We start from the raw sequence: 11,392 nt of genomic DNA, 5'->3' as shown, positions 1-11,392 counted from the left end.
AATGACTTTCTCTGTTCTTTAACTAAGGCAGAATTTAACATCTGTGATAGAGAAAGTCCTGCTTTCATTGAAGGTCATCCACACTGGACACTTAAGGTAGTAACGATTATAACTAACTGAAGAACCAAGTAAATTTCATAACTTAAGAATAGTTAAAAATAGTTAAAAGTTGGGAAGAAAATAGTTAAACTTTGTATACCTTTAGATTTTTTTTAATTAAAAGTTTTGATGCATGTTACATGTCATTACTCTTAAACTTGGACCCATGTGTGTACATGTATGTTTGTGTGTGTGTGTATTTTCCCTGAGGTACTGGGGTTGAATCCAGGACCTTTCACAAGGCAAGAGTTCTATTATTTAATGCTACATTTAATGTTGTTGTTTCTTTTTGTGAATTTAATCTTCATTTTCTAGATATGAATAATACATATTTTTTTCTTTTTGTACGTATGTGCCAGTACCAGAGCTTGAACTCAGGGCCTTCTGCTCTTACTAAGCTTGCTCAGGCTGGCACTCTACCACTGAGCCATGCTATTGACGGGGCTGGTCTCCAACTCAAGATCCTCTTGTCTCAGCTTCCTAATAGCTAGGCTTACAGGTATGTGCCAGCAGGCCAGACATACAGTTTATGAAATGAGCTTATAAATAGTATCCATTTATTTATTCCACAGCAAGTAAAGCTCAGAGTGAATAAATGACTTATTGAAGTTCCATTGTTTTATTAATCATGTTTATTAGTCTGTGCTACTAAAGATTTTAAAAACATAAAAGCTTTGAAAATTAAGTCTCAATAAAATAAAACAAAGAACATGACTTGGGGGTGTGTATGGTATTTCACACCTACAATCCTATATCTTGAGAAGTTGAAGCAGGAGTATGGAGGCCAGCATATATACAAATCGAGCATGGGCTATGTAGCAAGAATCTGACTCAAAAACAACAGAAAGAGAGAGAGAGAAGAAAGAGAAAGAGAGAGAGAGAGAGAGAGAGAGAGAGAGAGACTTGGCAGGGAAATGTAGGTGGTTCAGTAAAGTTCCCTGGACCTCAAGATTTCATTTTCTCAAATGGGCATAATATCTACTCTGCCTAAATTGTTGTGAGAATTCAAGATACAATCATAGAATGAAAGAAACCTTCCCCTTCTCTTTTTGAAGTTTTGCTGAATGAATTAATGATAGATTGACAGGAGAAAAAGGTGTGCAAGTTTAGCATACATGAAGAAACGCATGAAGTGAGCACCCAGCCCCAGTGAAGTTCAGGTGCTTGTGTCCCCTTCTTCACGGAGGAAATTTTGATGGGCAGTAAATGGTGTTAGGGAATATGAATACATCCACAAGACAGAAATTAGCTCGTAATGCATTCCCTTTATAATTGAGTGACTCTGCCACACACAATGTCTGTGACAAAGTCCATTCAGGTATGGTTATATTCCTGAATCTCTGCCACAGATAAAAGAGATTTTAGGGTGGGGATGGAAGGTAACTGAGTTCTCTCTGGAAGTAGATTCGATCTTTAGGTAAATAAGGGTAAACTTTCTCCCACCATGCATGGCCTTTGAAGACCTTTAATTTTAAATAACCAGCATATTGAATGCTGTCTTTTGGGGGACAAAAATCATTATTTGCTTTTCTCATATTTGACTTCTCAGAAGCTTCTTTTTCCCTATAGCTTTGTAGAAGTTCTTTATTTCTGTGAAAAATGTTGATCTCACCAAAGGTCACTGCCGTCTAAATCAAATGAACAGGCACAAACAGAACAGAAATGAGTGTGACCGGAGGGGAAGAGGCGGGCGTGGGCCGGTCAGCAGCCGCGGTGGGCTGGATTCCTTGTCGGAGCTGGGGCCGGTCTTCGCCTCTCTTGACCCCCACAGTGATCTGGGCACGTTACACGGAAGCCCCAGTGCGCGTCGTCTTCTCGGTTCCCAGCGACGCCCGCCCTTGAAACATCAAGACTGGGTGCTGGTGCTGGGTCGTCCGCATCGTCCCCAAGGCGCCTGGGCCTGGCATAGAGAAAGAAACCAGCGACATGAGCCCTGCTCCTTCCCCCTGTAAGCTCTGCCCACCCCTGTCCTGGGGGTGCTGTAAGCTCTGCCCACCCCTGTCCTGGGGGTGCTGTAAGCTCTGCCCACCCCTGTCCTGGGGTACTGTAAGCTCTGCCCACCCCTGTCCTGGGGGTGCTGGGCTTTAAACTCAGGACCTGCAGCGCTCCACACCAGGCCCTTTTTGTTGTATTTTTCAGGCTGTTGATTCCACTACTTCTCTAATCTTTTCATCCATCGCCATCCCTCTACCCCTAGTAACGAATTACAGAACGAATGATTTCTGCCAAAAAACTAGTCATTACTCTTACAAAGGAAATTAAAATTTGATCCCAAGTCAGGAAGAAAGAAAAAGAAAGGAAAGAAAGAAAGACAGAAAGGGAAAGGAAGGAAGGAAGGAAGGAAGAAAGAAAGAAAGAAAGAAAGAAAGAAAGAAAGAAAGAAAGAAAGAAAGAAAGAAAGAAAGAAAGAAAGAAAGAAAGAAAGAAAGAAAGAAAGGGAAAGGAAGGAAGGAAGGAAGGAAGAAGTGACTGTGACACTTCTCAGTAAAATTGAACCTCATGATTTCTTTCATTAGCAGAGCCAGGTGTCAGGTGCTCAAGCCTATAATCCTAGCTACTCAGAAAGCTAAGATCTGGGGGTTGTGGTTCAAAGCCAATCTAGGAAGGAAAGTCCATTAGACTCTTATCTCCAATTAATCAGCAAAAGGCCAGAAATAGAGCTATGGGTCAAGTGATAGAGTACCAGCCATGAGAAAAAAAGCTAAAGGAAAGTGTTCAGGCCCCAAGTTCAAGCCTTAGTAACACACACACAATCACACACACACACACACACACACACACACACACACACACACAACACTGGTCTTATTTTGCCAGAATGTTTTTTTCCCATTGTACAAGGTTGCCAAGGTGTGGCCACAGAGCACTATTGTTAATCTGTCATAGAAAAGCCAGCCCACATATCTCTCCTCAACAACAGGCCTCCTCTTTTTGGATAATTCTGGCTAGTTCACAAAGCAGTAGTGAAGATATTTCCTGTATTCATGAAAAAAACACCTTCATCCTCTTACTGTGAGGGGAGGAAATGGAAAGAAAATGCTTATCCACCACAACAGGATACAGAGCTGTGGAACTAGGTCCTTCCCTATGTCTTGGATTCAACATGGAGTCATAACATATGCCACATGTGTTGGCCTTCAGAGGAATCAAAGCAAGCTTGAAGGAAGTAAGGCATGGCACAAGCCCCAAAGACAGTATGTATTCATTAATTCAGTATGTATCAATATGAGTGTGGGCTGTTTCTGAAAGACCCAGAAGTCTGCATGTATGATGCCCGTTTTCTTGTATGATGTATGTTTTCTTGAAAGTGATGAGAGGCCCTGGGAGGAGGAGGAGGCCCCTGGAAAGGGTGAGGCCTGAAAGCATCATTTGGAGCACCACTAAGATCATGTCATCAGATGGAAGCATAGACTTAGGGCAGGCGTGTCATGTCTCAGTGTGGATTTCCCAGAAGCTGATTCTGACTACACATAGTTAATTAATCAGGGTCATGATCCTGAGAAGATCAGGAAGGTCATGGAAACAAACCAATGCAGGTGCAGGTTATGCCAGTGAGCATGTTACTAAGGTAGACATTTGAAACTTGGTCACCATGGAGACCTCTTTGGGTGATGAAGGACACACTTCTAAGTGGCTCATCCAAAGGCTAGAAAGCTGAGGTATTTTCATACCACATGTCTTCTGGTGGAGGGTTGTTTACTATTAACTTTCCTGCACTTGGGACCAACCCTGTGTACAGAACACTCTCCCAGGAGTCCAGAGGAAACCTAGAGGCAAAACTTGTTGCAGTGCAAAACTACCTGAAGTATACCAAGAGGACATACCAAGAGAGGATCAATGGCGTCTGTTTTGGGATTCTAAATATGGCCTAGTCACAGTTGCAATTGTTTTGACACTATTGAAAGCTTTCTATATGGCTATTGAATAGCTTCACTTCCAAGATAATCGAAGAACATTGCTTAAGCAAGGTAAGTTATATAAGTAGAATCCCAACAGCATAAGGCACCAGCAAAATATCGTTTAAACTACTATTCATAGAAATCTCATCATTTCAATATGTATCCTAAAGAATGTGCTGGATGATGCTGGAATGTCCATTACAGCAGTGACATCAAACAGAAGAGGATGTGTGGACCCAACCCTACTGCCCACATTGAGACTCAGGCACGAGTACTGAGCCAGTATTAGTGGATCCTAGCTTCCTCCTGTCAGACAAGTTTCCTCAATTGCTCTGACCAAAGGGGGGTGCAGCTTCTACAATTGCTTCTGGAATTTCCTTGAGGAAGGAGCTCCTTGCAAGAGGCAACATGACTGAGTCCTTCCTGGCTCTTCCCCAAGTCACTGCTTGATCTCGAAGCAGCCTCACCAAACCAGTCCTGAGGTCTCAGTGCTCAGAGCTGTCAGCAAACCGCCCACACCCTGTTTGTGTTGGCTTGTGTGACTGCGCCAGGCTGGAGGTGGCAGCTAAAGCTGTTTACTGGCTTTATTTCAAATGAGGAACACTTTGAGGTACACTTAAAATTCTGCTTTGAGTAGCAGTATGGACAGGAATGGTAATGCAGAAAGAAAACAAAAGAGCTAAATAGAACATAATGTGGTAGAATTGTCATGAAATCACACGGAATAGCTTCAAGGGCCCTTTGAGAAACAATGATACTTGAATCCTGTATCATACACATAGGCACATACACATATCCTCACATATATGTAAATATATGCACACATATATGCAGAATTTAAAGCGATCATATTGCCTTTATATAGCTCATCCATCCCTGCCACAGAATTGAGACCATGCTCAGGCTAAGTTCAAGTCCCAAATGTATTATCTGAGACTAAAAGAACAAAATAAAGCATGACAGAATTAATTAGTACTGTGACATGCATGGAGAAAGGAGCTTTCTTGCTGACTTTTGTAGGGTTGGGGACCATCTGATGGTAAGAATCAGATTATGCAGGGTTAAAATTCAGCTCATGTGGAAACACATGTGCTGCTGAAAACTGAGCAAGAACTGATTAGAAAACTGCTTGTCCAATCTCCAGGAAACAAAGGCTCCAACAGGACACCAGAGACTCAGCCAGAGGTTGACTTGGGAGTAGACCCCAGCCCTCCTGTCTTTCATGGTTCACATCACTTTGCAGACTTCTAAGTTATTACTGTTGCTTTATCCTGATGCATGTCAGTCCCTCAGTCTTTACCATTTTATTTCCTAGAGTCAGGCAAACCAGTCACCTGGCTTACCCAGATCTGATCCACAGGCCGGGCCACCTATCTTGACTCTAATGCAGATGGAGATTAGTCAGAAGAAAAAGTGAAGGAGGGAGTCAGGAGATGAGTGAGGTGAGGGACTCTGCAAGTGGGGGAAGCTCAAGGAACAATGACTGCCACCCTCCTCTTCCACAGCCCTGGAATAATACCCCGGTGCCAACCTCTCTGTCTCCCACATGTTGGCACACAGTCTCTTTGTCTTCTGTTGAACCTTAGGCCATGACAAAACTCAACTTCTCTTTTCTTCCTCCTCAGAGTCTTTCTTAAGAGGTATTTTTAAAACTCTCTGGAAGGTCAGTTTGTGAAACACAGCAGAAGGGCTTTCTTTGGGTTTTGTTCTCTTTGGAGTGTTATTATAAGAGAGGAGCTTGCTTGAATGAAGGCACAAGCATTCTCCAGGCCCCAAGTAGGCATGCAATCCTTGTCACAGTGACCCACAGAAAGCCAATAATGTAGGTAGAGTATGAATTCCTTCTATCTGGAAAAGAAAGGATTGGCACCTGGTTGGACTGGAAGAGAGAGGGTAGAAGTGTACCCAGTCTTGATGTGAACTCCTTCATTAATAGTATCTGTAGTATTTCTTAATGTAACAACTGATCATTGCTTAATAGTTATTACAACTCCAAAACCTTCCAAAGAAGCATGCAGTCAAGATTATCATTTGATGGTGATTCTAGCTTACAACTTAAAAGTGAACTTCCATAGAAGACAGAGGCCTCAAGGACAAGAAGTGGAGTGAATTAACAGATTGTCCATTAACATTGGTTCTTGTCTATTTTTGCTAAATTTGAATAATATTTTCAAAATACTTTTTAGAGGGAACTAGAACATGTGAACTGATTAAAACAACACATACCCAAACCATCTGTTTCTCAACTAAGTACCATTCTGCTGGTATTATTCAACCTACATATGCTTAGATATATGGCTTAAGGAAGAACATGTTTGGAAGATCCAAAATGGATATTTGCGCAAGTCTGATTCAAATGATTATGGAAAGATGCAAGTTCAAAAAACACAGTGAAGAATATTGGCACTTTCCTGAATGTTTTTTATGTAGTTTATTTAAGCATCATAACAATCCCATGTACCCCATTTCGTAAGTAGGGAGACTGCTGTCCAGCATGGTTTGAAAACCAGCTCAAGTATACTTCCTAAGGAGCAGAGTTAAAAATGAACTTGATAAAATGTGACTCCAGCTTTTATGCTCTTAAGTAGCATCACAATGCCATTCAGTGGCTGGAACACAAATATAAATCTCAAAATGAACCACAATGCTTTGTGGTTTATTCATTCAGCAATATGCTTTTATGTGTAGTGTGTTGATACTGAGAACTGCACATTTGTAGCTGAGGATCCACTCAGTTGAAACCTGATTAACTTGCTGTCCTCTGACATCTGTATTCTAATCTAGACAGAACAATAACACAGAGCAAATCATAGAATTCCATGGAATTAGTATAAGCTGTAGTTAAGTGCTCATGCAGAAATGGAGATACTGTGATATTAAGTGAGAAAGAGAGACCCTCTTAGCTTAAGTGTTTTTTGTTTTGTTTTATTTTGTTCTGTTTTATTTTGGTCACTGGTGGGGCTTGAACTCTGGGCCTGTGTGCTGTCCCTGAGCTCTTCAGCTCAAAGCAAGCACTCTACCGCTTGAGTCACAGCACCACTTCTGGTTTTCTGGCAGAGGAGCATGCTTCTTTGTTCAGCTAGGCAGGGTAAATCATCATTTAGTCAGATAGGAAGCCATTAGTTAGGAACACTGGGAATATAAAATGAACAACTCATGTTGCCAGTCAGAATTATCTCTCTTGACAACTTTTAAGACATTTGAAAACCATTGGGGTCATTATATACTTTAGAATTTCTAGTACATAATAGTGCCAAAAGTTATCTGTCCATCACATATCTCTCTCATCTCTGTCACTTGTAAGTCTAGGATCTCAATGAACAGTGTCTCTTCTGGGCCACCTACTCATGTAGCTTTTTTTGTTTTGTTTTGTTTTTTTGCAATCTCCAGCGCCTCTATCCCCACTCCTGATACCTAGTCCCATGAACAATGCTGAGCCTCATACCATGAAGTTCCTGTAGAGGTGAAGGCTCCCGGCTGCGAGTCATAGTGATGCAGGAGCAGCTGCCTCCAGCTGTCACCAAGGTACAAGATCCAAATTGAAGAGCAGTGTTGGGCACTTCTTCCAGTTTCCTAGCAGCTGAAGAACTGAATCCATAGGATTTAGTTCCAGTGGTGAGAGGCCTTGAAGAGTGTACGGATAGCTTTACCCTCCAAGGGTCCTCGATTCTAGGGCACAAGAATTAAGCTAAGAAAATACATAGATTAACAGGACAAAAGCATCCTATATGTCTTTCAGCATGTCACAGCCTTCAGAAGGAAATGAAGACCCCAGGAACTATAAAGCCTATATACTTTAGATTAAGCTGAATCCTGGGAAAATAACGTAAGTTATATGTGGAAGCTAAAGGAAAGAGTATTGTTTTAACAAAGTCTGTTTGCACAGAATTCTCTTGGCTAGGACTTCCCGCCAAAGAATGTTTCTTTTCTCCTGGTAGAGTGAGGGCATCTTGCATGCACATAGAAGTCTTATCTTTGGTTTTCAGGAAGAAAGATTAGAAGGCCCTTCTTGCATCTGCTGTTTTTCAAATGTCTTTAGCTCCATGGACATAATCTGAGGTCAAAGTAGCAGATTGAGGGGTGTACATTTTGCCATCCTCTACCAGTTTGACCTCTTTATCTATCCTGAGCTCCCCAAAGTGCTAAGTACTTTGCCCTTACTGGCTGTTTCCCACCAAATGAAGCCACTCAGGCAGCATTGCCAAAGGTCCTGGACCGATTAGTCCCTCATACAGCTCCCAATGTCTGAGTCTTAAGTTCATGAACATTTTCTTTGTAATCTCCCTTGCACATAATAACTTCTCAGACAACAGATGGGCTTGTAGCTTATTTGTACATAGCTTAGGGTAACAACTGCTGCTACATACTGACTGATAATGAAGAATAAAGAATTGAGACACCTACCTGGTATCTAGTGATGCCATGACAGGCAGTAGAAAGCCATCATAGCATTTTTTAAAAAATCATGCACATAGTAGGGGCTTTATTTATACTTATTTAGTTTCTGATTTCTTCAAATCAGACATCTTTCAGCTATAAGCAAGGTCAGTACTCAATAGCATTATAGGATGCAAACCTTCATCAATAGAATTATAGGATGCAAACCTTCATCATCAGTCCATCTCCCAACAGTTATGTTTCTACTTAAATAATAATAGTCAAATTTCATTTTAAAAGGCCAACTGAAGTTACTCCTCTGGGTGCTGCAGCCCAACTGCAATGGAAAATCTAGGAATCAGATACCTCTGCACCCTGCAATGTCACCCTGAATAGCTTTCCATTCTCTTTGCTTGTTTTCTTCTGGTATTGCCTTCAATTTCACAGCTTTGCCAAACACTTATGTCAAGGTCAGAGCAAGAGACTATCTCAGGGTGGGAAGAACTGAATTTAGCTACACAGGGCCTCTTCCCCGTAAAAACATTTACCATGCAGCCAAGGACTCTTGTCTTCAGATTCTAACTGAGAAAAAAAAAACCCTTAAGAAAATGCCAACATTGCTTTGCTTTGCCAGTTCCCAAGCCAAGCCTGTTTCAAGTTCCAAGGGCACTGTGCCTTACAGAGGGGAAAGTGCTGGAGGAGACATCAGAAGGCCTGACTTCTTTTTCTAGGACTCACTGACATGTGTGACCTAGTCCCCAGAGACTTCTTCAGCTTTTTCCTGTTTCTGTCTCCATGCTGGCACTAAACAACCACGTCTCTGCCTCTGTGAGTGTTATCTGTTAACACAACAACAATAACGCTTGTGAAGAGAAACATCACATTTTGAGGATTCCTGAAGTTGAACCAACAGGACTGATTCAGTTAGCTCTAAAATATCCTCATAGATAAGTTCCACACCTGAAATGTTTCCTTGTTTATGTTCTCACTTTTTGGTACTCCTTCTAGGATAGAGAATTATTCCTTTTGTTGTTGTATTACAATGTTGTTTTACAACTCCTGTCTGCCACTTACTCTTTGTTGGCTAAGTGAAAAAGGGAAACAATATATTAATGAGTAAAACAATAAGCAACTACAAGAAAACTGCTTTGGATATGAAATTTCCCACTACCCCCAAGACTCAGGTAGTAAAGGCTTGCTCTTTCAAGTGGTGGTACTATTTGGAGAGGTTCTGGGAACTTTTGGTGGAAGAGGTAACTGGAGAGAATAGAACAAGGGAGTGAAGTCCTGGGTAGTGGTGGAGTCTCTGTAATTTTGGAGCTCAGTTCAAAGTGGAGATGCAGGGTGCTTGGTATAAACTTATGAAGCATTCCAAGATGGTGACAGATGACCATCCAGGCAGGCTTGGGAGTCTGTTATGGAGCCCAGGTCTGTACACAGGACCTGGGTACTGGTACCTATTCAGTTAGCCCAGTGCCAGGGAACCCCTGTGGGTTGTGCAGCTGCTACGGCAGAAAAGCAAAAAGCAAAAGCAGACAGACAGCTCAGCTAAAGCAAACGCACCATAGTTCCTCTTAGCAGCCATCAGAGAGGTGTCCAGGGTCTACAAGTGCTTTCCCCCTTCAGGATTTGTCCATAATGAAGTCCAAAGCTAAGATACTAAAATAAAACAACAGAACAAAGGAAACTACCAGCAGAGGTAAAAACAAAACAAAAACAAAGAAGCTACGATGTAACAGCCTTCTTGCATCTGCATCTGAGCAGGAAGCAGGCCAGTGACAGCTTCCTGCACTAAAGCCAAAGAGGCGAAAAGCCATTGGGCTGGTGGACAGGCCCCAAGTCCCTGCCTCCAAAGCACTCAGTCCAGTCCAGTGCTTTCTCAGTATTTTCTTGGAACCTGCAAAGAACGAGATGGCTGGGAGGGTAGAGGGGCCGGAGAAGCCAGGATGACTGGCAGCATGAGGCCTGCTTCCGGCTGGTGGAGAAATTGGTAAGAAACCTGCACCCAGCGGGCTGCACAATGCCCCGTTGATCCGGCTCTCACGCACTGCCTGCAGGCTGGCTGGGAATCACGGGGGTGGCAGCCGCCCCGGAAAACGCCCCGGCGCTGGGGCACAGGAAAGCCAGCTGATAACTGATCTGCAGACAGCGCTTCTTCCTTCCTGGGAAGCAGCCACAAAGACAGCCCGCTGACCCTGGCCCGGCGTGGAGCAGCTCCCAGAGGGGCTGGGGAGAGAGGAGGAAGAGGAGGACCGCGGCGGGCTGGGTGGGAATCGCTGCCCCCTCGCCCCTGCGCGCCACCAGTTCCCTTTGGCAAAAGCCTTCCAGATTGATTTGAGGCACCACACCACCGCAGGCAGGGCTGGCTGGCCTGGCTCCACCCCTCCATCCGCTGGCCCTTCCACTCCAGGCTGCTGGGGCCCTCCTCCCAACGGTCCCCTGGGAGAGCCCCTCCCTAGGACTTGCCCTCAAAAGCAAAAAGAAACACAGACATTTGTCACCCTGCGAATCGCAGGCAGCTTTGCAAAGGCTTTTCCTCCCCCTTGGCAGGGTGCAGAGTGACCCAGTAATATACATCCCACCCTCCTAACTGCCCCAGGAAACAGAACATTCTGTGTCTGTCGGTGCATCCCTCCTTCTTTTTCTTTCATTTGTGGTATCATTTATGAAAACACAACTAGAAGAATTGTCAGGGGCTCACAGAGAGGAGGGAGGGAAGGAGAGGGGAGGGGAGAGGAGAGGAGGGGAGGAGAGGGGAGGGGGTTCAGAGGTGCCCCAGGCTCCCCCCAGGAAGCACTGACTTTGTCCTAGTAGATCTAGAAGATGGTTCCCTGAGGCTCACTCAGTGACAGAATGCTTGTTTTCGCTTTTGTATCCCTCTAATCACTTGGCTTGGAGTCTGTCTATAGAAGGAATGGTCTGAGAAGGCCAGGCCACTGGAGAGCCAGACATGAGCAGAGACAAGGGGAGGGAATGCCTGCCATGAGCTCTGCCTCTATCTGGAATGGGGTCTTCAT

The 11,392-nt window shown here is 43.6% G+C and overlaps 1 long non-coding RNA gene across 1 annotated transcript; it reads right to left on the bottom strand.

The window, feature by feature from the left end:
* Positions 1 to 741: 741 nt before the first annotated feature.
* On the bottom strand, positions 742 to 10,108 carry LOC122117275. The gene is made up of 3 exons (XR_006149115.1): positions 9,939 to 10,108; positions 7,444 to 7,667; positions 742 to 1,999 (listed from the first exon to the last, which is right to left on the bottom strand). It is a non-coding gene; the product is annotated as an uncharacterized LOC122117275 (long non-coding RNA).
* Between the last annotated feature and the right edge of the window lie 1,284 nt (positions 10,109 to 11,392).

The sequence above is a fragment of the Dipodomys spectabilis genome, unplaced genomic scaffold (genome assembly GCF_019054845.1).
Source record: "Dipodomys spectabilis isolate Male_0828 unplaced genomic scaffold, ASM1905484v1 ptg000140l, whole genome shotgun sequence".
NCBI classification, from domain to species: Eukaryota; Metazoa; Chordata; class Mammalia; order Rodentia; family Heteromyidae; genus Dipodomys; species Dipodomys spectabilis.
This window is presented reverse-complemented; position numbering and strand designations above follow the sequence as displayed.